Source organism: Macrobrachium rosenbergii, chromosome 12 (assembly GCF_040412425.1).
Source record: "Macrobrachium rosenbergii isolate ZJJX-2024 chromosome 12, ASM4041242v1, whole genome shotgun sequence".
NCBI classification, from domain to species: Eukaryota; Metazoa; Arthropoda; class Malacostraca; order Decapoda; family Palaemonidae; genus Macrobrachium; species Macrobrachium rosenbergii.
Genome location: NC_089752.1, coordinates 95837855 through 95863057, shown reverse-complemented (window position 1 = coordinate 95863057; position 25203 = coordinate 95837855). Strand labels below are relative to the sequence as shown.

The window sequence follows — 25203 nt, the reverse complement described above, 5'->3', positions numbered from 1 at the left end:
CTAATGGTCGGGGAAGGGCGTGGGTCTTGCACCCTCATTCCAAAATACCTTTTCGAAACTAGAAGGTTAACGCCACTTGGAGTTTTTTTTTTTTTAACACAAACGAGAAAGGTTGCTTAGTATAATATGTGTTGCTCAGCTCTGCCTATCAAAGGACCACACACACACACATACCTATATGTATACAGGCTATATACATATGCTTACATATTTATATGTATATATGCATATGTATACATATATATATATTTTATATATATGCATATATATAGGCTACATATATCTAAATAAACTCCCAGTCGTTTCCATAAAATACAGGTTACACACATTATATACATATATATGTATATATATGCATATATACATATATACACGTATATGTGCATATATATGTATATATATGCGTATATATGCATATATATACATGTATAGCCTATGTATATAATGTGTGTGTAAGCTGTATTTTATGGAAACGACTGGGAGTTTATTTAGATATATGTATATATATGCATATATATAATATATATACATATATATATATGTGTGTGTGTGTATGTGTGTATAAGCTGTATTTTATGGAAACGAGTAGGAGTTTAATCAGATACGCGTTCGGACCTTTTATATGACAAAATTGAATGATCTCAGAATCTCCACCGAGGGTATTGTGACCTCTGCTTTGTTTTCGTAAGTATGAGGTAGGTAACGACAATTTTTAAATCAATCCAACCTCAGATATTTTCTAAGTGTCGGTCATAGAAGAATGGGATTAAGATGAGGCAGCATAATTTGTGTATGTAGGTGCTCTTTCGTTTGTTAACGAGCGCTTTAATACATTGTATGTAATGTATGCATGTATGTATGTGATATGATTTTTAACAAATGATTATATAATATATAGAGTAAAGAGAGTTCACCATGGTTGGTAGGGCCTAGTCCAGAGGTCGACACGAGGCATCATGTGCTTCATTACTTGCTGGCCGCCTTTAAGCAATGGCCTGTACCTAAACTAAGCAAGTAGCTAAGAGGTTTGGATGGTAACAAGTATAGGCTTAGAAACAGAAATAAGGTCAAGATGGTAGTACAGGTAATTTGCCCGAAAGCGACGAGTTTTGTTTGATAATGTGGAGAGAATAGGAAATAGGGTTGGTAGTTGAAGGGGTTTATGATACAACGATGCTTGCCATCAAGGAAGGTCGAAAGCCTCTGTAAGATACAGGCAGACGAATGTTTTTTTTGTGGTGTTCACTAGGAATGCTCACAGGTGCGCACACTTAATAAAGAACTCACGGCGTGGGATGGATTTGCACTGACTTGCGTCTTCCTTAAGTTTTTAGTTTTCTGTAAAAGAAAACTGTTGTGCTGGCTTTGTCTGTCCATCCGCCCTCTGATCTTAAAAACTGCTGAGGCTAGAGGGCTGCAAATTGGTATGTTGATCATCCACCCTCCAATCATCAAACTTACCAGATTGCAGCTCTCCAGCCTAAGTAATTTTTATTTTATTTAAGGTTGAAGTTAACCATGATCATGTGCCTGGCACCGCTGTAGGTGCCAACAGTACAGGGCGCCACCGGGATGTGGCTGAAAGTTTCATGGGCCGCGGATGAGAGTTTCATGGGCCGTGGCTGAGAGTTTCCTACAGCTTTATACGCTGTACATAAAACTCGATTGCCCCGAAGAAACCTGGGCGCATTTTTTACTTGTTTAAGGATGGAATAGATATGAATCAGTTGACTGAGTTCGATGGCGACAGTAACTGACAGTATGACATGGGGGGACAGAAAATGATGAAGTGACAGTTTGAAGCAGAACTGGGAAGATGCAGTCTGTTGATGGCCAATAAAGGCCTTGTTGCTTCCTTTTTTGATGAAAGAATTTATAGAGAATCTTTGTAAACTCAGGAAGAAGAAATGTTTTATAGACTCCGCCATAGTCTCTGCGCCTTGGTCTCCTCCAGTTTTGGGTCGGTGAAGCTCTCCACCAGTTGTTTATTTATCACTTGCTTGAATTTATTTGAGTGCTGATTCGATGTTATTTCTTGTTTATTGCATATTCTTATATAGTTTTTCTTTAATGAATACCCGGTATATTCAGTTCTCCGCCGACAGTGCACCTAATGCGGTGCACTGTAGGCATTACTTGAGGTTCTTCGCAGTGTCCCTTCGGCCCTAGCTGCAACCCCGTTCATTCCTTTTACTGTATCTCCGATCATAGTCTTTTTCTTCCATCTGACTTTCCACCCTCCTAACATAGCGCAGCTGCGATGTTTTCCTCCTGTTGCAACTTTCAAACCTTTTTACTGTCAACTTCCGTTTCAGCGCTGAATGACCCCTTAGGTTCCAACGCTTGGCCTCTGGCCTAAGTTCTATATTCTATTCTATTCTATTCTATTCTATTCTATTCAGTTCTTTCTTTCTTTTTTCTCATATGAGCTTCTTATTCTGCGGAAGTTAGCAATTCATCCAGGATCTTTGGATCTTTGTTTTCCATAAGAAAGGGTGCTCATTTTGACTTATAATGACAATAGTACTTAGGATTATATATTTAGTAGCCAGTGAAAGAAGTTTGTGTGGCCCATTTAACCATATTCAGTGTGATTCCTGTGTCTGTGGTTGGCACACAATTATTTCTAGTAAATTCAAAAGCACCCACATTACTTCACTGTTCTCACCCATCAACAGTCACGTGTTTCCTTCTTTTAGTGGGTAAGAGCGCGCAGTAGTTTAGAAAAATAATTTAACTATGCCTATGTTGGGCATTGGTGGCTGCCCTTGTGATTGGGAACATCGTCGCCTATGGAGATCCAGGGAGTCTGGGACCAATGTACTTCGCAGATTAAGTTTGGAAGAGGTGTGGAAGCCTATCAGTGTGAGCTGTGTAGGAAGCAGGATGGCTGCGTGGCTGCAGACTTTTGGAGCTCTTTGGAGAATTTTGTTTATCACTTATCAGAACTACGGGGTTTGTAGTAAATTTGCATTGTTTAAATTTTCGTTTTCGGTTCTTGTTTTTTGATAATTTTTTGGCTGAATTCTGCTATATTTTAGAATGTAATTCCATTGTGAATCTAGATTAGGCCTGGAGACTACCATGGATAATCGAAACAACTGGTCTTAGGAATGAATAAGTATAGCAGTGTTGTAGTGGTTTTGTTTCCTTCAGAAGACTAAAAAAGCACAGGAGATAATTGCATTTAAGCCAGTGTATTGAGGAAGGCACATTTCCATTCACATTTAAAGAAAAACAGATTTCTATGAGAGAAAAGGTTCAAAGTAAAGGTCTAATTGTCTCTGCATTAATATTTGGTGTTGCTGCAGCTGATTGTACTTGCGGGATCATATATCTTCAGTGATTTACGAGTGTTTTGTATAAGTTGGACACAGAGAGTTGAATATCCAGTAAGAATAAAGGATAGTTATATGAATATCACACTAATATGAATAATCATTTGTCTCGATTTTGTTGTCTATATTCTGCGATAGACGTAAACTCCCATTGAATTGCTGTTACTGTTATAATGGTAAATAGTGGAAAATGAGATAATTAGTTGTTAAGTATACCGTAGACAGTTAGTATTGAGAGGGGAAAATCGGCCTCCGAAGATATATTAATTTGAGACAGAGTGCTTCATGGTAGATAACCTAGCTGTTCTTCAAGTGTCAGATATTCAGAATGTGTTGTGTTGACCTCTTTGGATGTTATGAATTAATTGGTGGTATAGGAATAAGGGAGTGCCTGAATGAATGAGTATGCGTGCTTAGACCAGCCTTGATATGCTGGGCATTCAGGGTATTTTCTGGGCAGAAATAATAGTCCCGAGAAAGAGTTCCTTGTGTTGCAGTGTAAAAGAATTTCATTTTCACTTTACACTGTTGTTCAGTCCTACTGGGAGCTACACATGTAACTATTCAGCACTTTTAAATCCTCTTATATGTGTCAGTAATCTTAAGTAAAAGTATTTTCTTGAATTTCCTTTTGTTTCTGATGTAAATGAGCCCCATTTTCTTTTTTAGATAATTTTGGATGGACTTGCATTCCTATGGGAGATTCCTATCTAAACGCAGTCATTTAAATGATACTTGCACCGAGATTTCATTCCTGTTATTGGTCAGTTTTCATTTGTGATTTATTTGTGTACCAGTTTAGTATCATTTCGTATTGTTGATCCTTGTTGTTTTTGAATTTTTTTTTTAACTTAGCCTATGAATAAATTGTAAAGTGCAGAACCTTAATTCTGTTATTGTGAAGACATTGGTGTCCATCAGCTCTAGCCCAGATCACTATTTTTATGAAACATTATCTAGTGCTCACTGATGATACCTCTCCTAACAATTGTTTCATAGTGCAACTGCGAGGCCTTCATCCTGTTACTCACTATTTTCCTTTCAACGCTGAATGACCTCATAGGTCCCAGAGCTTAGACTATGGCCTAAATTTTATATTCCGTATTCCATATTCGCTGATTATGGTGTACGTGATAACTATCCTGTCTTCAAGTGTGAAATTGTAATTGATGGAATCCGAAAGGATCTCAAGATCTGTCTCTGTGGACTTTCCATAGAATGAATTTCCAAGGTACAGAGAAAGAGAATAAATGAAATAGGTGTGTTGTGTTATGGAAATCATTGTGGAGCCCAGATCAGGCAAATACACTTTGTTTCTCGGAAAAGGAACGATTTATGTTGGCATGGGAGTTAGGGGAAAGCAGCCTTGCTTGCTTGGTGTTTGAACCTAGGGTTTTATTGAGAGATGACTTCTTTCTAGACATATCTTGACTTGGAGAAATCAGCCTGTGACAGCTCCAACACCAAGCCAGACCAACACCACGTCAAAATAGTTTGCTTCTGTGCAAGCTGCGACGTTACGTAACTGTAAAATATATATATATATATATGTATATATATATATAATTATATATATATGTATATATATATAATATATATATATATATATATATATATATATATATATGTATATAATATATATGTATATAATTATACATATATATATATATATATATATATATATATATATATATTTATATATATATTATATATATATGTATATATATATATATTATATGCATATCTCTCTCTCTCTCTCTCTCTCTCTCTCTCTCTCTCTCTCTCTCTGTATATATATAGTGCGGAGAATAAAATATTTATTAATTTATTTACGTTCTCGTGTAGGCAGCGACGCCGTGACATACGAGAAGCTTTGACCCTTTTTCTGCCCAATTATGGCCTTTTTGTATCGCAGACGACAAAACACTGTCCCCGAGAAGCCAGGAGGAGAATGATAAGCCTGATATGACCTAAATCTACTGTGGAATAATATTATATATCTATATATCTATCTATTTGTATATATATATATATATATATATATATATATATATATATATATATATATATATATATATATTATATATATAAAATATATATATATATATATATATATATATATATATATATATATATATATATATATATATTATATGTGTGTGTGTTCAATATCCTACACGGTCATGCGTGATGTAGCCTATTTAAAAAGCGCCTGCTGACGGCAAAATTAGGAAGTTGTACACACCATTCCTTACTGACGAAAACAAATGAATAGTAAATACCCGAAAGGCTTGCAGGTGATATTATTTCCACTCTATACCAAATTTAAACACACGATAGGTTATGTGACAGCTACTGACGAATTGATAACTTGGATCTAAGCAAGATCTGTTCTGTTGAGGGTCTGTCTCGTCCTCTTATGTCCGCCCTGTCCATTTATCTCTGATTCCCCTTCTGTTTATTGCACTGGTAATAATAATAATAACAATAATAATAATAATAATAATAATAATAATAATAATAAATAATAATAATATTTTCTGTGTTCATTTTAGTAATGCATTAATAATAATAATAATAATAATAATAATAATAATAATAATAATAACACTCCCCTTCATCTTCTGTTTATTGCACTGGTAATAATAATAATAATAATAATAATAATAATAATAATAATAATAATAATAATAATAATAATCTCCCTCTTCATCTTTATTATTATTAGGCGCAGCCGGAGCGACATTACTGCAAATACATAAAAGACTGCTATCGCGTGGGTTGGGAGTCGAATATCTGTATGCATGCACGCATATGAATATTCAAGCACGAATACCATAGTTTATTAGCTTGACTTTATCTGCACATGTATAGATAGTTATATTCATTCATTTCCTTCGATGTATTTCTATTGTAACAGGAAAGAGTAATACTATTTACAAATTCATGAAACTTCATTTAACATTGTCCAGCAAGTGTTATCCATTTTCAGTTTTCTGTAAAAGAAAACTATTGTGCCGGCTTTGTCTGTCCGTCCGCACTTTTTTCTGTCCGCACTTTTTCTGTCCGCCCCTAGATCTTAAAAACTACTGAGGCTACAGGGCTGCAAACTGGATCATCCACCCTCCAATCATCAAACATACCAAATTGCAGCCCTCTAGCCTCCTCAGTAGTTTTTATTTTATTTAAGGTTAAAGTCAGCCACAATCTTGCTTCTGGCAACGATATAGGACAGGCCGCCACCGGGCCGTGATTAAAGTTTCATGGGCCGCGGCTCATACAGTAGATTTGTTTTCGGTGGCTTTGATTATACGCTGTAGTGGCTGTACAGAAAACTCGATTGCGCTGAAGAAACTTCGGCGCAATTTTTACTTGTTTTTTATAACATTGATAATTATATTATTATTATTATTATTATTAATTATTATTAATTATTATTATTATTGATAACAATAATAATAATAATATTATAATTAATTATTATTATTATTATTATTATTATTATTATTATTATTATTATTATTATTATTTTGTGTCCTAACATAATTATATTCTTATCCTTTATGTCACAGGTCTCGTGAAATTTTGAACCTGAACTTCGTTAAACTTTGAAGATTCCATTTGAAACCTCAAACTTTAAAATTTCATTAGAAATGAAAGACGAAGCCTGGCATCATCTTTTCACGTTTTGTAGAAATTATATTCCAAGTAATTTACCAGATACCCGTAATGTTGTTCCGAAGATGCTTTTACTCATGCGAGTAAAAGCATCATCGGGACAACGTTACGGGTATATGGTAAAATTACTTTGAATATAATTTCTACAAAACGTGAAAAGATGATGACAGGCTTCGTCTTTCATTTCTAATGAAATTTTGAAGTTTGAGGCTTCAAATGGAATCTTCAAAGTTGAACGAAGTTCAGGTTTTTGAAAAGAATCTTTAGAGTAAAACTAAAGTTACTTTGATCTTCAATCTTCATGTTAAGGTTCTCAAATAGAATCTTCAAAATACAACTATAGTTACTCAGATCTTCAATCTTCATGTTTAGGATTTTCAGTTAGAATCCTGAAAAGATAACTATAGTTACTCTGTTCTTCAGTCCGTAAGTTGAGGTTTTCAATTAGATTCTTCAAAGTATGACTATAGTTATTTTGAACTTCAGTCTTTAAATTAAGGTTTTCAAACAGAACCTTCAGAGTATATCTACAGTGTATAGTTACTCTGATCTTCAGTCTTTTAAGTTTAGGTTTTCAAAACAGAATCCTCAAAGGATAACTATAGTTACTCTGATCTTCAGTCTTTAAGTTTAGGTTTTCAAACAGGATCCTCAAAGGATAATTATAATTACTCTGATCTTCAGTCTTTAACTTTAGGTTTTCAAACAGAATCCCCAAAGGATAACCATAGTTACTCTGAACTTCAATCTGTAAGTTGAGGTTTGCGAATAGAATCTGCTGAGTATAACTGCTGTTCTCTGATCCCCAATCGTTAAAAGATTTTATTTTTTTGTAAGGCTGAGTGAGTTATAGGTTCTAAGCCAAGAAAATCGTTCATGCATCATAAGACACAGTTTACTGTTTCATGTCTGTTTCGTTCATGATTTTGGCTGAAAAATATTCGCATGTGAGTTTGAATATGTCGGTAACTTAAAAGTCCATTATAGATGTGGGAATGACTATTCCGAAATGCTATTTTCTTCAGATGCTGAAAGTTTTTGAAAGATGGATTGAAAATTAATGTCGTTGTTTATTCGGAATGGAAGCATCTCGGTCATACTATTCAAAAGAACCTATAGCTCGTTAAATTTTGAAAATAGATTCGATAAACTAATTAACTTTTTTTATCCGTTCTGTTCAGTATAAATCAGATCTCCGTACAGTGTGCCGCAACTTCTGCGGTTTGTGTGTATCTTCCACAACACAGTATCGCGAAGGTAGTATTGTCTTTCTTAACGGCTGTAGTTCACCTTCTTAAATCAAGAATATTTCCAGTTATTGAAATGAAGAAGGTTTTGCATTTTTGTAGCAACTACTCGGTACTCTTTCTTTCTAGTCTTACGTACTAAGCTGCTATCTTGTGAGTAGATATTATCAAGCGAAGTCATCAGAAAACTGTCACGCAGGTAGATAAAAGTCGATATTAGCTCTCTCTAATCGCCGGCTATTTCGTTACTGGCATTGTACCCCTCAACCACATGACGGCGACGTCTTTACCCAGTTACCGTGCTCTGGTATGAACACTGTAATTTGTTGCCCATAAAGGTTCTTTTTGCCTTCCCAATTGTCATCCACACATTTTCGAGTGGTCCCGCTCTTCCAGAACTCTTTTTAAGTTGGTATGTTCTCCGAGTTACAGCAGTTTTATTGTGAGATTTACCTCGGAATTAATAAGGAACGCGAAGTTTTGTGTATTTGAGGCGTAACTTCGCGCCGCCGTTAATTATAGACGAGATCTACAGCGTTTTGTGGTACTGATTGTCCTTGAAGTCTAATTAAGTATGTACATGTGCTTATGGTGATTACCTGTGGAGTATAGTTCCTAAAATCTCTCAAATCTGTTTCGGCGTTGTAGACAATTGTTCTGTGTTATAATTTTGTATTGGAGAATGGTTAGACTTTCGGTTATTGTATCACCTTATGAAAAATAAATCGTCTCCTGGGAGCACAGAAGCTGTGAATAAGGTGTCAAGATTTTTATCGTTATCTTAGATATTAATCCAAGACAAATTTTAATTTTAATTGCTGAGTGATAATTTCTGCATGCACTGAACATAAAAATGACTCTAAACCTCACGAAAATGAAGGAATAAACTTGAAAAGTATCCCATCTCTTTTAGGAATTATTAGTGAAGAATTGCACATTCAAGTAAAAGTAACCTTAAAGAATACGAATGAACGAAAATATCTCATGGGTTTTGTTGCAGGTTGCAGTCGAGGGAGAGCGGAATAAGATGGGTGGCCGTTTGTGGTTTGGTTTCCGCCTTGGTTTGTGCATTAAGACACTCCCTGTTGATAAGACGTGGGCATGGCAGTAGCAGAATAGAGACACAGAAAGACATTGCAGGAAAGGGAAAGGGTACTGGTTATTTCTCAAAGAGACATCAGACAAATAAGTAAAATTTGCGCCGAGCAGTCGAGTTTTCTGTACAGCGTATAATGCTGTATGAAACTCTCAGCCGCGGCACATGAAACTTTCAGCCATGGCCCGGTGGTGGCCTGTTGCTATAGGTGCCAGACGCACGATCATGGCTAAATTTAACCTTAAATATAAGAAAAACTACTGAGGCTGGAGGGCTGCAATTTGGTACGTTTGATGATTGGTGGTTGGATGATCAACATACCAATTTGCAGCCCTGTAGCCTCTTTAGTTGTTAAGATATGAGGGCGGACAGAAAAAGTGCGGACGGACAGACAAATGGCCATCTCAATAGTTTTCTTGTACAGAAAACTAAAACCATGTTTGATATGAATTTGTACATTTCTTCTATGTGGTAAGAAGTAATTTGTAAGTTTAGATGACTGAATTTGGGATCGAGTCTCGAAAGCAGACTTACCGTTTCATGAGAAGCCCTTTGTGTCTCTCCTCACCAAAGAGATGCGTTATTAGAGACTTGGTAGGTAGCTGACTATTGTGTGCGGCAAGCAGGGTGGAGGATATTGGCAACAGGACTTCAAATATCGAAATTCTGTACTTGCATGGAACCGGGAAGGTAGCACGTTGTGGAGGTACCCCATCTAAATGGTAAAGCCTTATATAATATATATATATATATATATATATATATATATATATATATATATATATATATATATATATATATATATTATATATATATAAATATATATATATATATATATATATATATATATATATATATATATATATATATATATATATATATATATATATATATATATATATATATATATATATATATATATGCTTTAATATCCAATTCGCTCTTTCGCTCTACCTCGGAAATAATATATTTTCATATATGTTACCGAAGGGGAATTTTTTAGTTGATAATAAGTACGCCGTCCCGTGGGCTCGAACCAACGAAGGACAGGAACTCAGGACTACAGGGACGCATTAACCCGTGCGGCCACAAGAGAGGTATAAGTGGATATCGGCTCCCATATACAAATCACCCGTCGAACTCAGGTGTTTGTGCTTGGAGACGATATCCACCCACCTCTGCCATGTTGACCGTGTAATGCGTTTGTCACACGCAGCCATATTATGAAGTTTTTATCACATCACCGTGATTCATATACAAGCCAATATCAATTCGCTCTACCTCGAAATAATATATTTTCATATATGTTACCGAAGGGGAATTTTTAGTTGATAATAAGTACGCCGGAACGAAGGACAGGAACTCAGGACTGGGGACGCATTAACCCGATATCCAACGGGTTAATTCCCTGTAGTCCTGAGTTCCTGTCCTTCGTTGGTTCGAGCCCACGGGACGGCGTACTTATTATCAACTAAAATTCCTTCGGTAACATATATGAAAATATATTATTTCAGTAAGAGTGAATTGATATTAAAGGACGTTTGTAGCTTAATGCTTGTATATGAATCACGGTGATGTGATAAAAATATATATATATATATATATATATATATATATATATATATATATATATATATATATATATATATTTTATAATATACACAAATCTCTACATATGTTTATATATACATACATACATATACTATATATATATATATATATATATATATATATATATATATATATATATATATATATATATATATATATATATATATATATATATATATATATATATATATATATATATATATATATATATATATATATAAAAGTCCTCCTGGGCCTCAGTAGGCTCATAGGGCAGATGTTGATCTCCTGTTTTTTAGGCCGATATATATATATATATATATATATATATATATATATATATATATATATATATATATATATATATATATATACTGTATCTGTATGTATAGTTTATAATATTTTGTATGTACACATATGTGTATCTGCGTATTCAAGTGCTTATACATTATAGATACATATTTATATAGGCTACACGTGCTACATATATATTGCGTGTTATATCCGAAATTAGCACTTTATCGTCTGTGAGGTTCAGTTGTCGTCACCATTAGACTTGAAAGCGAGTACCCTATAATTTCGGTTCACATCCCAACACCTGCGTCGATTGCCATGTCGCTTATGAGGTTGTATTTCCACAAGGAACTTAAACACTCGCCACTTATTCCAAAGTTGGTTGGGGAAAAACCTCATTTTATTTTAGTATATTGTTTAGTGAATTCCACTCTTCGTTTTTCCCTTGAGCCTCGGCTAGATGTCACGCTGTTAGGTTGCTCGTCCCGCCCTGCCCGGCTACTGTCTAAAAAAAAAAACAGTAAGATGATGTGCAATAAAATCATGAAAGCAAATCTGATGTAAAGATTGACTCCGAGGACAAGGATCACTGTCCTGCTTGGTTTGTTGAGTTAACCTTGTCAGGTCGAACTTATTTAATCATAGAAACACCTGATTGTTTCAGTTCAAATGACATAATTGCGTTCCACCGGTAATTAATTGCGTACTTTAATTTGTTTTAAAAGGAATTAGAGAGGCAGAAACAATTTGCCTAGAATTGTTATATATTTTCAGGAATCTTCAGGTTTAGGCTACATCAGTAGAATATTTCCAAAAGGCGCCACCTACATTACTCGGGCCTATTTGTACTCTGTCTGTTAGGTCGACTGCTTCGTAACATTACACTTCACAGACAAACAAAATTCGAACAGCCACGTTGGTCGTCCAAGTGTTATCGATCTGAAAACCTTGGGTGTAACGTATATTTTGATTTAAATTTCTCTCTGACCGATATAGTCGACTGATTCATTTTCAAGGTGATTTATCCTTTCGTCGCATGACGTGGTATCGCATGACCAGACAGAATACATAGACAGTTCCTCTCTCTTCATGCGGATTTGGATGGGACTCGGTATTTTCATTCAGTCTCAAATGATTAAAGCTTATGGTTTATATAGCGTATGTATGTATATATATATATATATATATATATACATACATACATATAGCCATACATACATACATACATACATACACCAATAGAAGGATCCACAGTGATACTCTTGTTTAGTAAGACGAAATGTATTTGTAGAAATATTTAGAGCCTAAAGCTTTCGTCCATCCTTCTGTGGACTTCATCATTAAACTAAAAGAGGCACACACACACATACATATATATATATATATATATATATATATATATATATATATATATATATATATATATATATATATATATATACATACAATCATATACATACATTTATGCGTTCATATATATATTTGTTTGTACAAATTCACTCGCCACACCTCACCAAAAAAATTCCGAGTCCGATTTTCAGCTGGGGAAAGCGACTTAGGCATTTTCCTGAAAAATCAAGTGACTTGTGTGCTCGGTAATTAATCGACTGCAATGCAAGGCTTTACAGAACGTTTTTATTGCATGTCGGTTCCTGCAGTACATGGTGAAAGTTTTGTGCCCTGAGATTTGCGTGTGACTAATTTGAAATGCTGCGTCCTAAGCGTTTCCGCCTTGATACGAGTTCGGTAGTCATTATGTAGTCGCTTTTAGATAATAGTTTTTATTAGAACGTCAAGATATACTAACATAATTTTGCTTGCATTTTTCATTCAGAACTCGCATACAGCACTCCTGTATCAGTGCAAACATCGTCGTAAAAAGAACATGTGGTGTTAATATGTACAGTGAAGGGACATTTTCCTATGTTTTGCAAAAAGCAACTACTAAGATACAAGATGACACTCAGGGTATAAGAAGATTCGTTGGCACATGCCTAGAATTAGGAGCTCCCTTACGGACTCCCAAAAAAAAAAAGAGAGTGTGCTGGTACAAAACTGCGTAATCCAAAGAAATAAAGATTGCTTTAATATATTCGTATACAGTGCATGTTATGGTTCGGTCTGTGAGATAACCTTAGCTCTTCAGACGTAAGATCCATAAGAGTAGATTTTGGGGATTTTTCAAATGTACGTTAACTGGAGCGTTAGATGAAGCGCGTTCAAAGGCATTTCTTACCTGCATTTTGTGCTTGCTCTAAGAACAGTGAACGCCTTCTTTTTCGTAGCTTCGTGGCAGGGAATAAGAAGCATTCGTTGTATTCAGTTTATTGTGATTTCATGTGTGTTATTAGAGCGCCTTGGGATGTCATCTTGACAGGAAACTGAAACCAGAATAGAGATTTAAGCTGAAAATCCGTCCTGCGTAACGCATGTCGTTTGGATGTGTCAGATGCAAATGTAGAAGTGCATCCCTTTAACCTGTCTTTGAAACGTACCACCGAAAATAATACTTCACTGAGATTAAAGGTTTGTGTCTCATGACTTGAATGGAGATACGAATCAAGTATGGTCCATTTTCATCCATTCTCCTACTACCTTATTCTTTTGCTCGTTTTGTCATTTTTGGTATACATTGTGCTTGATTCAGAAGAAATCATCCTGCACGGCAAGTCTTTGGGATCAATGTACTTTTGTTGTTGTTGTTGCTCAAGATTGAGGTGGCCTTATGCCAGCTCGGACTCTTGCTTTCGGGCAGCTCGTCACAAAACGACACATATCCCTTAAATGTTATTATCAGTATTTTGTATTTAAGAAATCGGCAGTGTTATAGTCAGTGAATTTTTCTTTTATTATCTGCCTGCTATCAGTTTTCTATATTTCTAGAATGAAAATATTAAACAACTGTTTGAAAAAGTCATGAGATTTTTGGAATTTTTAAAATCCCAGAAGGAATTTCCTTAGTACATCCCTAGCAACAGTTTTTATTTACTTCCGCTTCATTGGTGTTTGACAGCTGTTTACTGCCCATGGCAGGTTTTGGAATATGAAGGAATGTGACATGACCAGTTTACAAGGTTTAAAATGGGTGTGTTTCAAGGTTGGAGATAGTGTGAGATATCCTAATTTATCGACAGAAAGAAGTGTGAGATGGACAGATTTCAGCTTATGAGGACATAAAAGACGAGTAGGTTATAAGAGTTGAAAAAGCATGAGGGAGTTCGGTTTTGATGAATGTGTAGGATTGACAGATGACAGAATTTTATTATTATTATAATTAGATTAAAATTTGGCCATCTGTCAAGCCTGCACATTCATCAAAACCGAACTTCCTCATGCTTTTTCAACTCTTGTGAGGACATAAAAGATGAGTAGATTACAAGAGTTGAAAAAGCATGAGGAGGTTCGGTTTTGATGAATGTGTAGAGGTTGAAAGATGGCCAAATTTTAATGTAATTGAAAGATGCATCATCATCATCATAATCATCATCATCATCATCATCATCATTATCATCATCATCTTGAAAAAAGACCCTCTTTGAGGCAAACTTCGTTGAAAAGAATGGCTCTGCATGCCGCTGAGCTCACTGTATATTTCGTCTTCTCAACTTGACGTGTAAGTTTCTTCGTTTCAGCAGGTAAATTATAAAGCAGCTGTCTAGATTTTATTTATTATTCCTGCGCTTTGGGAGTCCTTTGCTACCATTGAAGGAGGTGAATGACACCAGGGTTACATGCAGGGAATATTTATACCCGAAAAAGGCTTTACAAAAGAAGTGGCAGGAAGCGATTTTTGACTGGTCGGTCATACTCCGGGAGCTCTCCTATTTGCTGCGAGTCTGGCTGACCGATCCGGGCGCTGATTGGTTGGCTCACTGCCCGGGAGGAGGGTGGCTGTATCGTTGTCCTGAAGGTGGCCGGCAGGAGGATGGTTTCCTGAGTAATATTTAGTGTAGGTTTCAACCGTAGAATGGCAAGGGCCTCCTTACAGCAGAGGCGGTGGTAACCCATGTCACTGTCGAGAATTGTGGTATTACCCACAATCTGCTGGTCTTGGGGCGATGTTGCCATGGTCCCTCATGCAGTGACAGTACACCGCCCCTGCATGCAGATGGACGGCAATCTTTTCAGAAAGGCGAGTCGTTGTCATAGGGCACAATATTTGGTAGCCCACTCCTCTGCTCCCTAGTTCGAGTCTACGGCCGGCTAATGAAGAATTAGAGGAATTTATTTCTGGTGATAGAAATTCATTTCTCGCTATAATGTGGTTCGGATTCCACAATAAGCTGCAGGTCCCGTTGCCAGGTAACCAATTGGTTCTGAGCCACGTAAAATAAGTGTAATCCTTCGGGCCAGCCCTCTCTAGGAGAGCTGTTAATTAGCTCGGTGATCTGGTTAAACTAAGGTATACTTAACTTTTCACTCCTCTTCTCTGTTGGGATCGCTGCTGACAGAAGGGCTGTTCTTTTGTGAACCCGTTTGCAAGTATAAATGTTCCTTCAATGGTAGCAAGGCACTACCGAAGCGCCAGAATAATAAATGAACTTCAGACAGATTCTTTATCATTTACCTGCTGAAACTAAGAAACTTATACGCAAGGTTGAGAAAACGAAATATAAGCTCAACGGCGTACTGAGTGCCATTCTTTTCAACTAAATATTAATTATTATTATTATTATTATTATTATTATTATTATTATTATTATTATTATTATTATTATTATTTTGTCTATCTCAGTCATCCTATTCTACTGGGTGGTATTCATAGTGTGGGGTTCCGGGTTGCATCCTGCCTCCTAACATAGAGTCCATCACTTTTCCCACTATGTGCGCTGTTTCTAATAGCACACTCTTCTGCATGAGTCCTGGAGCTACTTCGCCATCTAGTGTTTCCAGGTTCCTTTTCAGGGATCGTGCCTAGTGTTCCTGTGACTGTGAGTACAGTTTCCACTGGCATATCCCATATCCTTCTTATTTCTATTTTCAGGTTTTGATACTTATCAATTTTTTCTCTTTCTTCCTCATCTACTCTGGTGTCCCATGGTACTGCGACATCAATGAATGATTCTTTCTTCAAGATTTTGTCAGTATTATTATTATTATTATTATTATTATTATTATTATTATTATTATTATCATTGTTATTGTTGTTGTTGTTGTTGTTGTTTTACTCCAAAGATTTAAATTTAACAGTGGTAAAACTTGCAAAGCAAGTCTCCATAGATTAGATTGCTCATTTTGAAAAGTGAAAGCACAATCAATCAATCCAGCAAAAACCTTAATAAGTTTAAATTTCACTATATAAAGAATTGAGAGACAACTAGATTTCAAGATAAGTGTGAGACTTCTTAGTTTCAGGTCACGGGGAAATGCAAGAACGTCATATGTTGTCTCAGATGAATGACGTAAGATTGACTTATGAGCTACTTTCTCAAAATACTCATGTTTGATAAGCACGAACAGTACTAAATCCTGACACACTGTAGTTATTATTGGCTTGCTAAAATACAAACTGATTAGTGCTCTGAGGTCAGGGAGCCACACATAAAGAGTGTTCTGAATTTTTCAGTGATATTTTACGGAATGGCGTGATAAAGATCATCTGAAAATCGGCTACATGTAGGATATTGATCATTGTAACATGCATGATGAAGCAACTCACTAAAGAGTCAGGTCAGATTCCCAAGCAAGTTAGCGATTCCTTGGCCAGGTAGAACGCACCACCTTACGTAGGTCTACTTAGAGTATACTGGGATTTTCTGTACTTTAACAATGCAATTATTGGTATATTATTCAGTAGATGAAACCTGTTCATATGGAACAAGACCACAGGGGCCATTGACTTGAAATTCATGCTTCCAAAGAATATGGTGTTCATTAGGAAGAAGGAAAAGGAAGTAAAGGGAAATACAGAAAGAAGAGATTCCACTTATTAAAAATAAAAATAAAAATTAATAAATAGGTAAATAGATAAAAATGTATTAAAATGCAAGAAGAATAGTATTAGGGTAGTAAATGCATTGCATTTTCGCTTGAACCTTTGAAGTTCTAACTGCACGACATCTTCTGAAGGGAGGCTGTTCCACAGTCCAGGGTGTGACAATTTACCTCTGGAACTGATATGAACATTTACTACATATTGATGCTGCTGTTCAGCGAAATACAACTCTCAGAATATGAATCAAGCATGCAGGCGAATATTTTTTGGACACTGATATAAATAATTCAACTCTGTGGTGGCAATGAATGGCACTGCTGAGGACTTGTGATCCTCGATAAAAAAAAAGTTAAGTATACCTTAGTTTTACCAGACCACTGAGCTGATTAACAGCTCTCCTAGAGAGGGCTGGCCCGAAGGATTAGACTTATTTTACGTGGCTAAGAACCAATTGGTTACTTAGCAACGGGACCTACAGCTTATTGTGGAATCCGAACCACATTATAGCGAGAAATGAATTTCTATCACCAGAAATAAATTCCTCTAACTCTTCATCAGCCGGCCGGGGGAATTGAACTCCGGCCCATCGAGTGACAGTCCGAAGCTCAACCGACTCAGCCAACGAAGGGCTGAAGTATTTCATTTGCACCATGGAGGTTCATCTCCATAAACTGATCATTTGATACATACCCTGATAACAAAACTCATTGATGCTGACAGACCAAAGAGTTATTACGCCCAATTTTATTCTTGCCCTTTTAGAGAGTCAGTTTATTTCACCAGCAGCAAATAGTTCGTGGTCCACCAGTTGCAGGTCCCGAACATTGCCAAAGTAGACTTTCAGAAAATCAAATTTCGTATAAAGAATTTTTATATTTTTGTTTATATAAATAGTAAACCTTCAAAGATTTAATTCTTACAACAAGGAAATATTGTCCTAATTTATGCGGTATTGTGTGATTTATTTAACAGGTAATAAAACAATATAAGTTCGTCATCTCATACATCTCATTTAAAAGATAGTTCAAGTGTCTTAGAATTTTTTTTATATTTTACAGTGACCTTTTAAATAACTTTTCTGGACCATTTTGTAATTAGGAGCAGTGTGAAACATAAAGAAATCCATACAGGTAATAGAGTTCTTTCAGCAATTTCATGATTGAAGGAGAGCTGTAGCATCTCTCTCTCTCTCTCTCTCTCTCTCTCTCTCTCTCTCTCTCTCTCTCTCTCTCTCTCTCTCTCTCTCTCTCTCTCTCTCATTGCAATAGACAAGAGCTCTGCATATCCCAACTCTTTCCTTTATTTGTTTTATAAAGTAATGCCAAATATACATACGTAGTCACCATTACAAGTAAATCCAAGGTAACCTACATTTGCCCTTTTGCATAACCGTGGAAAATCGATTATTGTCATGAAAATATCTTCTTATGATGATAATAATGCCATTATAGCTTCTTTGTTCTGATAAAATATCGTCTTCAGTATCACGACTTCCCCCCAGTCCAGTTCCACCCTTTTATCATCGTCGTCTTTATCATCACCGTCATCATTGGGTAGAATACTTTGTCTAGAAACGATTAAATGGACACGTGCGTTTTCTTGTGAAGATATTATGGATTGGTATCATTTCGAAGCTGGTGGCGAACTTCAACATGGTAATGTTTGGACTCTTATCACTGAATATGGTATTATTATGATAATTTCTCTCTCTCGCAGTCTCTTAATATAGCCTATATATATATATATATATATATATATATATATATATATATATATATATATATATATATATATATATATATATATATGTATATATATATATATATATATATATATATATATATGTATGTATAAATGTATGTATGTACAGTATAAATTTGTTTGCGGGGTTGATGCCTATTTAATTTAAGTTGTTTCACGTTATTTCAAAGCCTCTGATGGATATATCAGTCGTTTAAATATTAAAACAGAACTACGCCCTTTTGCTCGCTGCAGCGCGCGCCCCCGTAGGTGGGTAGTGCCATCAGTGCATCTTACGTGGTGCACTGTAGGCATTACCTAAGGGTCTTCGCAGCGTTCCCTCGGCCCCTAGCTGCAACCTCTTTCATTCCTTTTAGTGTACCTCCGTTCATGATCTTTTTCTTCCATCTGACTTTCCACCCTCTCTTAACAATTGTTTCATAGTGCAACTGCTTTGAGGTTTTCCTCTTGTTACACCTTTCAGCCCTTCTTAGTGTCAATTTCCTTTTCAGCGCCGAATGACCTCATAGGTCCCAGTGCTTGGCCTTTGGCCTAAATTCTATATTCTGTTCTATTCTGTTCTTCAGCGCGCGCGCGGGTTTCCGATCCTTCAAAACCCTTGCGGTTGCTTGTCAGGCCGTCGTCGTTGTAATAGCAGTCTTCTGCATCCTAGAACTTGTGTGAAACCAAAGTTTGCAAGCACAATGAGTCTTCTGCATTTTTGAATGACTGGCTCTGGAGGTTTATAATCAAAATATTTGAGGCAGCAAAATAGATTGAAGAAATTCTATATAATAGACGATTTGGACTGATATGAAAGCCATTACCCAACTGCAGTGAATTGTAGGTATCGTGTGCCGTAAGCATTAACGCGATGCTTTATTGCATTTCCTTAATAGAACGTTTAGATTGATAAATGGCTGTTAAAAATTGCATATCGAGTTCAGATAAAACTAATGTTAATTTCCAGACTCTTCTGGGTAACCTCCTGGATCATTGTGCTAGATGCGTCATTCTTTTCGTCCAAGCTATCTATTATTCTTGAAGATATTTATCATCATGATTTAGTGTAATAAGCTTACGTTTGCTGAAGATGAGCGAATAGGAATAATTTAACAACGAATCTGTTCTCAGGTGGTGACGGTGGTGTTTCCATCAAACCTTTCTTAAATATATGCTGTACCTGTCTTTGAAATAATTAAATTTTTCTTTGTACTTTGTTTTGGTATTATTAATAGACATTTTCAGTGAACGATATGCTGTAAAACTAGCAGAAATTAATGAATATCAAAAATAAAGGTAAACTAAGATGCTCACGCTGTACATTAATTGAAAGTTAATCTCACAACGTAGGGAGTGTTCACGTACGAAGCTAGAGACGGAAGTTGAAAAAAAACTGAGCCAGCAAAGTTTCTGGTTGAAGAATGGTGATCTTTTTCTCAACCAATAAAAGAGCATGGTTATGGGGAAAGAGCCAGCAAAAAAGTAAGATAGATCCGTAAAGCTTTAGCCATGATCGGAGAACGTATTCAAGTACTTTGTGGTGAAAATACCACCACTGTGGAACCAAATAATATTTCCCCAATAAAAGTTCGATTTAGACTAGGAAGTAGGGACTTGACTGGGTTTACCTTCTCAAAAAAAAATTAAATGAATAAATAAAAATAAAATAAATAAAAAAAGTTACGGTGCTGTATATATCAGAATAAGGATTCCACAGCAACAAAGGAACGAGCAAGTGTGAAACAGCCTCTGAGTCTTACCTGACACACTCTTACCTGAAACTAACTGTTGATGTGATGAAGACTAAATGCAAATAAATACCTTTCCTTTTATTATAAGGCTAATAATTGTATACTTCAATAGGTTTACTAAATGCAAATTTCATGTTTCAAGGCTAATGAGTGCATACTTCAAGAGATTTACTTACGATAAAACAATTTGGTTACCTTAAGTTTATCTTTCACAAAGTAAAAGGAAGTTTATTGCAGTTGTCATGAAAGTAGAAATGGCATAATTCTATTGAAAAATTACAGCTTTTAATTTTGAAAAGTATATAAAACAAGACAAAAAGGAAATACGTAGGGAGACAGACAAGTTGGGGTACTTGGGAATGAGTATTTAAAGCATTACTAAGGGGTATTTAGTAGTTGTGGCATCTGGTGTCAGAGGTGAGATTCATCTTCATTCACCTCAATAAGATATTTGTCATTGCATGACTGCTTCAGTGAGAGAAGTGGCAGTTGCTGTGTTTTTTACAATGATTATTTCGTAGAGAAGATGATGATGTTGCGTTTCTGCAGCAGGCATGAAGAAATTCAAAATGTTGTTAGAGAAACGAGTTCCTTAGGGACTGACCTCGATACTAGGCTAGTGAAGTTGCTAGACTGGACACTACTGGATTTGCCCAACCCGGATGGGAAATACTGAATTTTTTCATGGTTCCCCTGGGACACCTCGCCCCTGAATTGTTTCCACACCTGTTGGACACAGCACGAAATGTGATGGCCTACCCCTTCAAAGTTTAATGGTAGTCTTAAGGACGTCTGTCGCTTCTGCAAGCTCACAGTGTTTGGAGATTATGAACTAGACCTCTTTTCCTCCAGCAAAAATGGGAGCTAAGGATCAGAGTTGCGAAGACTTTATTTTAAGGTAGTTAGGTTTGGGAATTAAACAAGGAATTTCAGGGGCTTGACATACCATGATTGGAGAGTGTCTTGTGGGCATACGTGTGTGTCACAATTGATAGATGGGTAAAAGACAGGTGTCATAAAACTAATATACAAATGGGGTGGAGGCAAAATATAAATAAAGGCTGAGATTGTCTTATAAAAAAGTGTGAGATTGTCATATAAAAAAGTGTGAAATGGAGCTGTACATGATTATTCTGCCTCACGTTTTTTATTTGTGAGTTACACAAAATTATTTATGTATTCAGATATCCATAATTAAGTCTCTCATTTTCAAGGTATAACCTAATGTTGTTTCATATTCATCTACATAAACTTCGTATCATCAAACTTACCGGCATAAATTAAAATTCCATAGACGTCATTCTGTTTATATGGGGCCTATGGAATCTTTACTTATGCGAGTATGTATGATAATGACAAAGTTTTAGCACAGAACTTTGAAGTGAGCGCAGAGTGAGTAAATAATCAGGGATTTTTTTTATGGTGCATAGTAAATTTGTCACTTTGTGACTTGCTGTATAGTCATTTTAATTGTAAATATTTTTTTCTGCAAATAAAAAAAAACATGAATAACTAAATGATCCATGCAGCATATCTGTATTTTATTTTCTCTCTTTCCATTTCCCCGTGAATTTCAGCTTACCACAAAGGCCTTATGAAAAACTTCTACTAGAAAAAAATAACATTATATATGAGTAGTGCTGTTTTTTTCCATTTTATTCACTGCACTTCCCGTGTTTCAAGTTTTTCTATGATACTAAGTGCCCTTATTTAAAGTAGTTTGTTTACTCATGGGTTCCAGGCTGTTTATAAAATGTTTTTATCTGTGTCATGAATTGTCAGTTTAAAATAAGGTGGGTGACATGGGCGCTCTTGCTCACAGCTAGTTTGTGCTATGTGACAAGATACAGAAGAAAGAGTCCTTTTCAAAAACTCAGAAACTTTATATTATTTGGGAAATAAAAGAAGAGTTCAGAGTTGCCCATCTCCCAGATAAAAAGGACAAGGGACCCAAAGGTTAGCAATGTTTTTCTAATCGGTCTCTTGAAAAGGAATGGTGTGGATGTCTGCTTCTGCAAGAGATTTATCTCTTTTAAAATAGAGTGGTTAGTGGTGGCAGGTTTCTGTTTCCTAACAATAGCAGTTATGACATGGACCATCGGATGGTCTCTTGTTTGTCAATTTTCCAGAAGTATTTCAACAGAGGTCTTTCACATTCACAATTGATCCCTTGATCCTCTTTTGCTGCCGAGAACGACCAGATTTGCTGAACAGCAGCACCAATATGCAGTAAAAGTGCCTCGCTGTCGAAGTTCTCAGTTCCAGAGGTCCTTTTCTCCTCACACCGATGAACTGTGGAACGGTCTCCCTGAGGATGTTGTGCAATTGGAACTTCAAAAGTTCAAGCGACGTTGCAGCGCATTACTACACTAAAACAATTCTCTTTTATTTTGATAATTTTGTTTTATCTATTTATTTATTTTATTCATTCGTTAGTTTGTTTTTCTTTTTATTTTCTTTCTGTATTTCCTTATTCTGTTACTTCTTTCAAATGATCACCACGTTCTTTGGAATTTAATGTTTTGAATACTACTACTACTACTACTACTGAGAGTCTCTTAGTTTAACCAGACCACTGAGCTGATTAACAGCTCTCCTTCCTTAGATTTATTTTACGTGGCTAAGAACCAACTGGTTACCTAGCAACGGGACCTACAGCTTATTGAGGAATCAAATGACGAGAAATGAATTTCACCAGAAATAAATTCTTTATTCTTCATTGGCCGCTTGGAGAGTCGAACGCTGGGCCAACAGCGTGCCAGCCGAAAGCTTACCACGCCAATGAAGAACTTTTACTACTACTACTACTACTACTACTACTACTACTACTACTACTACTAATAATAATAATAATAATAATAATAATGGATGGACTTTCTTGCTCTTATGAGGAATGTTTCCAGTTGCAAACACAAAGTAAGATGCTCTAACAACCTGTGGGAATGAACCGCTGCTTTCAGCTGTTGCCAGGTCTTGTGCATTGTCTTCGTCTCTAAGCCACTCAGCTGCCATGAGGGTCACTATTATCAGTAGTTTAAGAGATAATTTTTGTTTACTGATCATAGCATTTATCTTACAATTTCCTGTTCACCGTTTCCTTTATTTACTCTAGCTTTGAGGTGTTATCGTGAATACAGCACATCATACGAAGTCTTAAGCTGTATCTCATTAGTGCAGATTACGCAGCTTCTGTTCGTTTGTTTACTAATTAGTAAAACGTGAAGAATACCTTAAGCCGTGATTTCACTTAGTATTCTTGCGCTAAAGCAAAACCCGTTTTCATGGAAATTATTATTATTATTCTAAAAATTATTCTGAACATAACCCGATTCGTATGGAAAAAACCCACAGGGGCCACTGACTTGAAATTCAAGCTTCCAAGGAAGATGGTGTTCATCTGAAAGAAGTAACAGAAGGTAATAGGAAATGCAGAAATGAAAGGTCACTTACGAGAAAAGGAAAATAAATTAACAAAATAACAAATAAATAGCTAAAATATAAGTAAATTCGTAGAATACAAGGAGAATTGTCTTGAAGTAATAATACGTTGCGTCTTCGCTTGAACTTTTGAAGTTCCAATTGCACAACATCCTCAGGGAGACTTTTCCACAGTCCAACGGTGTGAGGAATAAAAGACCTCTGGAGCTAAGAAGTTCGACAGCGAGACACATTTACTGCACATCAGATGAAACCTTTAATTTTGATACTGATTTTCTCCACGAGAGAACTTTGAAATTAGGTTATACTCGGAGAGGAAATCAAGTGAGAACATTCACGAAAGGAGTAATACCGTAATGAAAACGGGGTTATTTTTTTTTTTAAGCTAATGATGTTAAAGAGACATCAAGCAATGTATGTCATCCATGATCGACAAGTGAGATACCCTTAGAATAAAGAGATTAAGAAAAGGCTGGGTATTAGAGGCCCAAATAAGGAAAAGGTCATTGCCTCTATGAAATAATGGCTGGAAACGAACATTGCAGACTCTATCATTAATAGTCTACTGGCAATCCCAGCTGTGTTATTCAAGTTCATTGGACTTTCGAAGCTATTATTAAGGACGAGTCAGTAGTTCACAGTTACTGCGCGGTGCCACAAGAACTCTTTATTTAGTCCTTCGGCCCCTAAAAGTTAAGTATTCCTTAGTTTTACCAGACCACTGAGCTGATTAACAGCTCTCCTAGGGCCTGGCCCGAAGGATTAGACTTATTTTACGTGGCTAAGAACCAATTGGTTACTTAGCAACGGGGCCTACAGCTTATTGTGGAATCGGAACCACATTATAGCGAGAAATGAATTTCTATCACCAGAAATAAATTCTTCTAACTCTTCATCAGCCGGCCTAGCTGCAACCCCTTTCGTTTCTTTTCCTGTACCTCCTTTCATTTTCTCTTTTTCCATCTTACTTCCCACCCTCTCCTAACAATTGATTCATAGCGCAACTGCGGCTTTTTCCTCCTGTTACACCTTTCAAACCTTTTACTGTCAATTTCCGTTTCAGCGCTGACTGACCTCATAGGTCCCAGTGCTT

General features: G+C 36.1%; 1 protein-coding gene across 1 annotated transcript in view; it reads left to right on the top strand.

Moving 5' to 3' along the window:
• The window catches only part of LOC136843758 (protein abrupt-like), a 206012-nt gene that overhangs the window by 3066 nt on the left and 177743 nt on the right, over positions 1-25203 (top strand). The gene's annotated exons all lie outside the window — the stretch shown is intronic.